Source organism: Martes martes, assembly GCF_963455335.1.
Source record: "Martes martes genome assembly, chromosome: 6".
Taxonomy (NCBI): Eukaryota; Metazoa; Chordata; class Mammalia; order Carnivora; family Mustelidae; genus Martes; species Martes martes.
In genome coordinates, this window is record NC_137893.1 from 136,007,672 (window position 1) to 136,018,737 (window position 11,066).

Consider the following 11,066-nt stretch of genomic DNA (forward strand, 5'->3'; position numbering starts at 1 on the left):
CTCACACGTCGCTGTGAGCCGGAAGCTTCCCGGAAGGCGTTGCTGATGGGAGTGGTACCCGCTTGGTGGACCGACGGAAGGGACCGCCGGGGCTGGAATCAGACTTCCCCTCCTACCTGTTTTCTCAGCTCCGAGGTAAGGTAAAGAACGCCCTAACAGACTGACTGCCCCCTTCCTTTACAATGCCTTCCGGTGAGAGCTCACCATTGGAGTCTTGGTCTAGCCCAGCGGGTCCTGAACCAGGGTCATTCTTGCCCACCAGGAGGTATGTGGCAACATCTGAAGATATTTGGGTTGTCACAACCAGGAGTAAGAAGGAGCGCTACTGGGTGATGGTGGGTAGAAGTCAGGATGTTAGATGCCTCTAACATCCCACACAGGACAGCCCCCAACCACAGAACTTCAAACAGTGCTGCCCAAGCCGAGGAAACCACTAGCTCCCAAACTCCCTTCTTAATTTAGGAACTCTCTTTCCGTTGTGAAACTCTCTGAATCCAATGAACCTCTCTCTGGACGAAGAGTTATCCTCTCTAATTTGCGTGGGGTAAGTGACTGTCACATAGAGAGGGCAGTGGGGTCGGGGATGAACTAAATGACCACCGTTTACTGCCCACTCACTACGAGCTGGCTGAACTCGGCTCTAAGTGACCACGTTTAATCCCATGAGAGTCAAATACAGTAGGTCCGCTAGGATCCTCAGCTTACAGATGAGAGATCCAAGGCTCGGAAAGTTGACTCGGGTGTTCAAAGCGACAGAGGTCCTAGGTACAGAGCCAAGGCTGGAAGGGAATTTGACTCCAGACCCGGAGAATGCATGAAAAGCCAGAAACACAGATGATGCTCCAACACAGCATTTAAAGGAAGGAGGAGGAGGAGACACACTGGGAGAGACCCAGTGGGTTAGGAATAAGTCACGCACGTCCTCAGCGTCCTTTGGGCTGGCCCAGCTGCAGAAGCTGTAGTCCGGAGCCCTCGGACTCGAACCTGGGTTCAAGCCGCAGCCCCGCTGTTCAGGGCTCTCACACCGCGGCTCTCTCCCCCACCCCCGGCTCAGACTCATCCCATCCTGTTAACCCAGAACTTGTTTTGTGCAAAAGCTGCAGAACTGTGAAAAGGAGCAGAAAGCACGGGATACGTTTAAATATGCCGGAGCGACATGCTGACCAGTGAGGTTTGTTTATTAAAATCTTGATGTGGGGTGAAACTCAGTTGAGCTGATGTCAGCGGGTGTAGGAGAGGCCCTGTTTCCATGATCGGGCTGCTGCTCATCTTCCTTACTGAGCTGACAGAGGACATTCTGGAGAATACATTATGCCAAAAACATCTGTATGATAGAAAATCAACAATGAAAAGCAAGAGCTCCAAATGGAGTTAGTGCTCTGAGAGGCTTTTATCTGTCAATAGATTAAGCTGCTATTTTTATCTAAGAAGGGAACTAGAGGAAGTGTAAACCAGTTTAAGAACAGCAGAGACAGGCCCACTCTCTTCTGCCAAGTTATTTTTACGCGCTCGGGAGGGAAAGGGGTGGGTTTCTGTTTTGTTTTAATCGGCGCTTTAAAAGAAAGTGCTTAGAGAACGACCTTATCCCAAATCAGTATACTTGGGGCTGATTTTTTGTTTTTTCCCTTCTGTTATTTCCCCCACTGGAATGCGTGCCCCGGAATGAGACACTAATGGGTTTGTCTCATGAAGAATTGGGCCCCTTAAAGGCTTTCTTAGTTCCAAACCCTGGAGCTGTCACAGGCATAGCCGGGTGTGACCAGAACTAAATTTGTCACCAACACCCTCGTGAGGACAGAAATAATACCAATAATAAATTGCTAACATGTATCAAGCACTTACCCTGGCTAGGTATTTTCCATTCATTATTCCATTCAATCCTCATAGTTCTGTGAGCTTTGTCATGTTTTGATTTAGCAGTTTTTAAATTAACGTTTTATTCAAGTGTAACACGCATGCAGGTAATGACACAAATTCTAAGTATAGGACTCAGTGCATTTCACGAAGTGAACGCACCACCTTCCAGGACAAGAAACCCAACATCTCCAGCCCTCTCCTGTGCCCACCTGCTCTTACCCCTCAAAGCTAACTGCCGTCCCAACCTCCCACAACACAGAATGGGTTCATCGAGCTTTGATCTCTATGTAGGTGGCCTTATACAATTGGAAACTTTTTGCATCTGGCTCCTCTCTCTCAGGCCTTGTGAGATGCATCCACATCCTTGTGTGTGGCTGTAGCCGGTAATTGCATTGTGCGTCGTGTGTGGTTGTAGTGTGTAACCATGCTGTGTGTCATGCCCAACTGTGGTAGGTAATTGTCTTGTGTATGCTGTGTGGTTGTGGACTTCTTATCCTCCCAGCTGCAAAATACTCCATTGTGTGACTAGGCCACAATTAACGTTTCCATTTCATTGTGGATGGGTTTTACTCCTGTTTTAAGTTTGAGGTTAAAGTTCAAGGTTAAGAAGGAAAGTTGAGAATACTGAGACTCAAGAATTTAAAAAGAAAAAAAAAAAATTGTCCAAGTTCACAAAGCTAGTAAATGGTAGATCTGGGATTGTAGCCTGACTCCAAAGCCCATGCTGTTAAGCACCATGCGGTCTTGCTTTTCAGAAAAGCTACTTTTGCAGGGACATCTCCCCAGTGGGTGGAAAGGTCTTTGGTATAAAGAATTTGGGAGGTCCACAGGAAGAGATATTTGAATAATGTGCCATGAATCCAAGTCTGCCCACCACTGTTGAGCTCATTGCCTTCTCTGGATGTGTCTCTATGCCTTTGGGTCCTGTCTAACACTTTCTCCCATGTGCATTACTCTGCTAGACCATCCAATAGCCCTACCAGGATCTCAAGCACCATGGGACTTGACTGAGTAGCAGACACTGAAAGCACACCATTGCACGGGAGACTAGGAGATATGTAAGCCAAAGAGGGTGTGGGGCATGTCAAGTTCGGCTCGCACTCATGTGTCGGCTCCCTCTCCCCGCTCTCCGATATTTCTCCTACAAACAGTTTATTATGCCGTTGCCAGGTCATTCCCATGGTAAGCATCAAGGGCACATCCAGCGAATTGGTCCACTATTAGGATAATTGTATCCTAAACAGCATCCCTGTATTTTTCCCATGTTCTCAAGAGGAAAGGAGAAAAAAAAAAAAAAGAAAGAAAGAAAAAGGAGACTCCCAAAGAATTATGGCATGAGAAAGGAAATACAAAATCTTGCTCTCTTCCTAATTGTTTGTCCTCTTTGAATGAAGAGCAACCCAATAAAAAGGTTTATTTTTATTGGATTTTATTATTATATATTTACTTTATTATGTATTATATATTTATTATTTATTATAGATATTTATATTATTTTATTTGGTTTTATTATTTTATTATTTTTATTGGATTGTAAAGAGGGAGCATCTATTTTAGACAAATTTGGGGGGCGCCCAAGCTTTGGATCCTTCTCGACCCTCATCATCATAAGTGACTGTGGCTAGAGACTCGCAGAGACCAGCCACCAAAGAACTTATGAGAGCCTTCAACACAGCTTTCTTTCACTACCTTTCAGCCTAGCTCACCGGTGATGTTTTGCAGACAGGCACAGAATTGGTCATGACATGTGTCTCCTAGGTCGTTTGGCCAGTTCACAGCTGACCATGCAGCAAATGCTCGATTATTATGGGCCAATGAACCCTGCTTGTTAAGATGAAAGAATCCTTAGATCGGCTGAGCTATAGGCCGCTGTTTCCTTTCCATAAACACTACTGGCATTTCCAGGTATTACGCCAGAAGAAGCCCACCTTGCTTTGCAGTGTCTCAAGAACCCTTGGCCTCTCCCCATGACCCTCCCCTGAAGGAAAGAAGAGGCTGATGGTACTGGCCAACTATACTCGTTTGCTAGGCCTGCTGCCACAAAATACTACAGACTGGGTGATTTGACCAATGGAAATGATTGTCCCATGGTTATGAAGACTGTGAAATCCGAACCCCAGGTGTTGGCTGGGTTGCTTCCTTCTGAGGGCTGTGAGGGAAGGATCTGTTCTATTCCCTTTTCGCTGGCTTGCCGATGGCCATCTTCATGTTCACATTGTATTCTGCCTGTGTGCATATCTTGTGCCAAATTCCCCGTTCTTATGTGAACACAGTCATATTGGAAAAAGGCCCACCCTATTGACCTCACTTGATCACATCTGTGAAGACCCTATCTGGGAAGGCCACATTCTGAGGTACTGGGGATTAGGACCTCAAATAGGAATTGTAGGGTGGACACAACTCAAGCCATAACACCAGCTCCCACAGAAATTTCTTCTCTCCCCAATGCACAATTAGTTCCACTCTCCCCTGAATCTAGGGTCTACATTCTGTATGCTCTGATCTCAACCAAATAAGCTTACTGAGGAAGTGGGGGTAAACGTGACATGGTCCAAGCTCCGATTTCTTTGTGGTCTTCTGGTAACTTATCACATTGAGGAATGACAATTGGGTCGACAGGGTCTCCTGTGGTCCAAGAGTTAGAGGCACCCACAAAACTTCTGCTTTGGTCTTCCCAATCCCCTTCCTCACACCCGATGGTCTCACCAACCGGACCGCTGCCTTCACGTCACACAGGCTCATTCTTCACTCCCTTCACCGATGCAATGCCAGCTCTTTCCTCCTCTTTCTTTGCCCCTTCAGTGATCTTTTAAGATCTCACTCAATTCATGTCTCCCATGACAGGCGCTTCTCACTCACATCATCTGAACAGACAGCCTCTTGTTCCAGCTTGTGTTATGCGATTTGATGAAGGAAAATGGCGGGCATTTTCTCTTTCCATCTGCAATTTCTCAGCAGCTCCCCATGGCTATCACTGGCATCCCAGTTCCATGTCTCAGTTTCCTGGAGCCACGGATTTCTCTTCCAGGTATCCGGCCTTTGAAGCTGCTGCCAGGCAAGCACAGACAGAACAGCTTGATCACATGGATCTCTGACTGCCCCTCTTTTCTGATGAGCACAGGAACTCAGGAGATTTTACCCATGGTTAAACGAGAGGAAAGAGGGAGTCAGTACTTCATTTTGACTTGCCTGAATGAAAATAGGATTTTTTTTAAATCTTGTTTTGTCTCCAGTCCTTATTTTTGTGACGTCTTTCCCTTCCAACTGACTTTAATTTTAAGAAACTACTTCAACCCTTCAGAATGTCATAAAAAAAAGTCCCCCTGTTCAATTTGCAAGCAGAATCAAATTGCTGGAAATCATTCACATGGAGAGAAAGGAAGAAATGTGCTATTGGGAATGACTTGGGAGGTGTTTTAAAAATATAACATTTGACCTCATTTCTTTAAAAAATGTAAAGCTTGGGGATTTCTTCTGTGAACTTCGAAGCAGTGAAAGGATGGGTGGGTAGATATGTATCGATTAGGGGACTTCAAAACCAATTGCAGCACCTGGTTTAGTCTTCCCAGGGAATGAGTACCTTTCTATAAGAAACTCTGGTGCTTAGAGAAACATATACACTCTTTCAAGATGGGAATCCACTCCTGACAGCACTATTTGCTAATGGATCTGATTACTATCCCCAATTAACTGATGGAAAACCGTAAGAAGGAGAGAGAAAGGATATTCAGGTGCCCAGCTCCATACCTGAGACATAACTCTCATTACATACATTAGGCAAATCTTAATCGGTATTGAAAGGTATAAGAGCAACAACGGCCATAAAAGCTGTATTTTCTCACTCAATTAAATTCAATTCACTCAATAGACTGATTTTTCATACCAAAAAATAAATGTGTCTTGCTCCAGTTAGTAGATATGATATGAAAAAGCTATGTGTTCAACATACTGTGATATGTACCTTGGTCATTCCTTCATGCAATGAAAATTTATTGAGTATTTATTACGTGCAGGCAATGGAAATAACTTCCAGTCAGATACGGATACAGAAAAGTTAAATCAGTTGCAGTATAATTTATAGGAAGACGTAAGCAAGTCTCCTGGTCCAGTCTTGGAGGGCAGAAAATGAAAAAAAAAAAAAAAAGTGTTATCGGAGCTGAGTACTATCTGAGATGAGGCCCGACGTTAGCCAGAGGGATTGCATTAACCTAGAAGTGAGAGGAAAGTGGTCGAGTAGAACCTTGGCAGAGAAGATGGAGAAAAGTAGTCAACTTGGAAAAACGTTAGGAGGAAGGGTCTGCAGGACTCGGTGATGGCTTATGTCTTGTCTCATAGGTTGTGGTACTGAACAAGGGAGCAGATGCAAAGGTGACTTATTTTGCAAAGTGAATAGTAAGACACTAATCCTCCTGCCTGGTAAATCTCTGTTTTCACACACAGCTGCCTTGTTTCCAACTGTGCGCTGTTGCACAGCAGCTTTGATTTAAGTGAGTCTTTTTATACCAATGAATTTCTTCCACTGTCTCATTCCGAGAGCCTAGCTGCTAAGACAGATACCTGAATTTAGAGTGAACGTCTTCTACCTTCAGTCCTTTACAAGCAGGAATCAGAGACTCTTTTAAGCCTCATGCAATGAGATGATGAAGGGGCACGTGGAAGGCGAGCAAACACTAATCTGTTTTGTGTGGATAAGGCATCATCGAAGTAGCGACTTCTGTGTGCTAGATATTGGAGATTTTCCATGTGAGCAATGCCCCTGCTCTTGAGCTCACGATGTAGTAGAAAAGACAAACCGGGTGTGATAAGCGACATCATGGAGGCAGGAGCAAACGTCTGTGAGCACCAACGGGAGAGCACTCGCATTGAGCCTGCGCTCGGGGAATAGAAAGGAGGGAGGTCATTGGCAGGAGCGGGCAGCAGAGCTGAATAGAGGAATTGGCCGGAGTTACTCAGCTGGAAGGGTGCTGAAGTGAGCTCCAGGGGACAAAAAAAAAACATCGTGAACAAAAAGTCCAAATGTGAAAGTGAAGGGAAGATTGGAGGATCGTAAATAGCGTGCTGAAGCCAGAGTGGGCAGGGTCATTGAGAGGAGCAATGAGAAAGAACCAGAGGATGGACAGGATGAGGGACTGTGAGTGCCAGAGAGAGGATCTGGAACCACATGCCCACCACGGGAGCCATGGGCGATTGTCAAGTAAGGAGCGACGGGACCAGATCTGCCTCTCGTCTGCCCCATGTCTGTGATAGACTGGAGGTGAGAGAGAGAAATGTCAGCAAGTTCAACTAATAGACTTGGAAAGAACCCAACGAAGATTTGAGGAGGATCTGAGCCACGGCTTTGCGAGTGGCAATAAGCAAAGGAACAAAGTCTGCTGACATTTCTGCAACAGGATCCGGAGAAGTTGGTGACCGACAGCGGAGCAGCCATGAGAGCCGGAAGACAATCTAGGGCTTCTGTCTTAGTCCACTCGGGCCACTATAACAGAATGCCATAGATTGGGCGGCTTATTAACAACAGGAATTCATTTCTCACAGTCCTATGGGCTGGGATGGCCAAGGTCAAGGCTCCAGATGAGAGTCAGCTTCCTGGTTCATATTCCCATCTGGTCACTGTAACCTTACATGGCAGACGTGGAAAGAGGCTCTCCGGGGTCTCTGTTACAAGGCTCCACCCTCATGACCCAATCACCGCCCAAAGACCCCACCTCCCAACACCATCACACTGGGGGTATGTTTCAACACATAAATTTGGGGGACACAAACATTCAGTCTCTAGCAGTCTCTACCTTGAGCATTTTGTCATTAGGAGAGAGAGAATTCAGGGATGGGGGGGAAAGATGTTGTGAATCTAGGATTTGAGTTATCTTCACATCCCTTTGGAGGCCGGACAGCTTCCCAACATCCAACATTCCCTTCCAGACTGGACCACATGAGTCTCTCTGGCTTCTCTGAGTGACACTCAGTCAGAGTTGCTCTTAGAATGAGCAATGGACATGTTTTCTAGTTGGAGGTGCGTGGCATGCCTGAGTGTCACCTGCACCTAAGACACAGGGGACGTTTTTAGAGGAAGAGGGTGAGAGTAAGAGGACAGAAGGTAGAACACTGCATTGCACCAGCATCAAGAGAGCACGGGGAAAGAGAAGGGAGCAAAGGAGATGCCAATAGAGAAGTCATCAAGGGGAGTGAGCACTGGGTCCCTGAGGTCAAGACTGCAGGCACTTGGGGAAACATCAGAACATCACTACGGAGATCCCTGGAGTTTGCACCTTGGAGATCAATGCCAGTCTCTTCCTAACCATTACTGCAGAGCCGTGGAGACCAACGTTGGCAATAACGAGAAGTATAAATAGAGAACACAGAAAACAACAGAGATAAACACTTTTTCAAAAAATATTTCATGATCTGGCATAAAAAACCAGAATGATGTGCAAAAGTAATTATGTACAAGGGCTATTTATAATAAAAACACAGTGTGCATTTAATAAAATTTGCAACAACCTAAAAGACCAATACAAGGTATTGGCTAAGGAGGATGTGTATTGTGGCATCTTTCATAACAGGAGAGAATATTCACAGTATGAGTGGATAAAGCAAGATACAAAAAATGTATACAGTCTGATCTCAATTTTGGTATATATATATATATATGTGTGTGTGTGTGTTTGTGTGTGTGTATAAATGCAGGCATGAAAAGACTGAGATGATACACAGTGATTTGCTAGCAGTGTTATGTTTCATTGATAAACTTAAAGGTGAATTTTATTTTCTTTCTCATGTTATTTGGTATTTTTAAAATTTTCTGCATTCTTTTGGAGACCGGAGGATGTATTGCTTTTTACTTGGGAAAAAAAAATTCAGAAAGTTCTATCCATTGTTTTAGTGGTCGCGTTTGGTGGGGCGGAGAGAGAGGGCTGGGTTAGTGGCTTGATGGACAGGCAGGACAGAGGGGCTAGATTCCGAAGATAGGGAACACTTGGGCAGGACCCAGCAGCCCAGGGTCGGAGGAATTAATGGAAAGGAGAGGCACACGCCTTCCCTCTGGAAAAAGAGGAGAAGACACTGAAGAGCAGGTGACTGTACAAGTACCTTTGGAGTCGTGGTTGGGAAATGCAGACAGTAAGTGTCCATTTTTATGAGAAGACTAATCACCCATAGAGCAAGGGACTGGGGGGCAGAATTAGGGTCCAGGGGAGAGTGGCAAAGATGTAAAGCAAATGCTCAAGAAAGGTTAATGAGTAGCTGGGCTTGGAGACCTCCAAGCCCCTAGATCATCCTTTTCTACGGAGCCCATGAAAATGTAGGGTAGATGCCTACAGATTTGCCCGTCTCCCAGGGGCTTCCCTGTCCACTGGTTCTCCTTACTAGTTCACGCCCAGATGAGCAAAGGGCAGGGAGACCATCCTGGTATGGCCTGTGTCACACAGGCCCGTGGACTGTACCTAGTGTCTGCAGAAGCCAACAGCCTGGTCTCCCTCTATGGCCAGACCCTGGCCATAGGAGGCACACACAGCACCTCTCTCCTGCTGGTCATCACTTGCCCACTGTCTTTACTCCCTACTTAACCCCAGGGAAAACCTTACCCAAATTTAGGGGTCATCATGGATATAGGGAGCCAGCCTTGTCTCCTGACATTTCTCCCTAAGGGCATAGTCCTTTGAAACAGTATAAGACAGCAAAAAGTGTCCAAACCATTTGCTCTCCATCTGACCAGATCCTTCCCCTGAGAAAATGAGGATGTGGGGCGGTGGGCTGGCAAAAGGAGGACAAGGGGCTGGAGGAGGGAGGAGGGAGGGCACAGGGTCACTTTTCAAGACCATTATCCTGCCAGCAGACACAGCAATGCTGGCCGCGCCTGCGTGCACCCAGAAAGTGCGTGTGCAATGGTAATTCACCAGGACGTCTTTATTCTTTCCAGCCTCTATCCCCAGCTCTCCCCAGTTCTCTGCCTTCTGGATGTGCAGGACATGCTGGTCTCCTCCAGCCCAAAATTTGAGCAGCTGTCATTCCCTCCGTAGCCCAGATTAACAGGTTGCCGAAAAGGACGGGCCGGTCCCACAAGGGAGTGATATATACCAAAAGGGACTACATTAGGCTCTTCATTAACTGGAGGGCCAATAAATTTATGAAAATCATGAATCACTGAATCCATTACTCAGAACGATTAATAGCTAATTAACATGAGGACAAGGGCTGACCCATCTATTCATCTCCACTCACTCCCAATCACCCAATTACAGACCCCAGGGCTATCTCCTGCGTGCTCCAGTCAGATCCCAAGGGGGCAAGGCTGAGGGATGAATTAAATGCAACTTTCTCTTAATGTTGGGACTTCCTCTGAGGGCCTATGCATTTCTTTAGCTTCGTATTATGGAAGTAGTCACACGTGAAAAATAGGTAAGAGCACCATGAACTTGATGTACCCATCATCTACCTTCAACACTTATCAACACATGACCAATCCGATTTCATCTCTGGGCCCCCTTTCTGGGTTCTTTTAAAGTAAACCCCAGACATTCTATTATTTCATCTATGATGACTCAGTTCATATCTCTAAAAGAGAAGGACTTTTAAAAACATAGCCATAATGCTGTTATCACACCTAAAAAAAAATTCCAGTAATTCCTTAACACCATTGCATTTCCTTGTGAATCTTATACATTTTTAACCATTTGTTTAAATTGGGATCCAGGGAAGGTCCACACACAGTGCAACTGGTTGATAAACTCTGAATTTATACGTTCTTCCTCTATCGATGCTTATTTCTTGCAACTTTTTTGTTTTGTTCAATTAACCATGTCATTTGCTCTTAGCATTTGACAGTCTGGATGTTAATGACTACAACCCTGTAGTGGTGGTTAGTGTGTGTGTGTGTGTGTGTGTGTGTGCACGTGCATGTGCACGCATGCACATATGCCCTTTTTTTGTGAAAGTTAGAGAGGCTTCCTTCAGATGAGTTTGTTTTTGTTTTTGTTGTGCTTTAGCAAGAATGTCAAAGGTGGTAGCGTGTACTCCAATCAGGAGACCTATCAGTTCTCCTTGTCCCTCCTTTTGTGATATTATCAGCCATCCGTGATTACTGCCTGAAGCAGAGGTTCTCAACCAGGGTGACTTTGCCCTCCCAAGGAACATTTAACAATGTTCATGGACATTTTTAGTTGTTGTAGCTCGGAGAGGGGATGCTACTAGAACCCAGTGGGTACACACTCAGG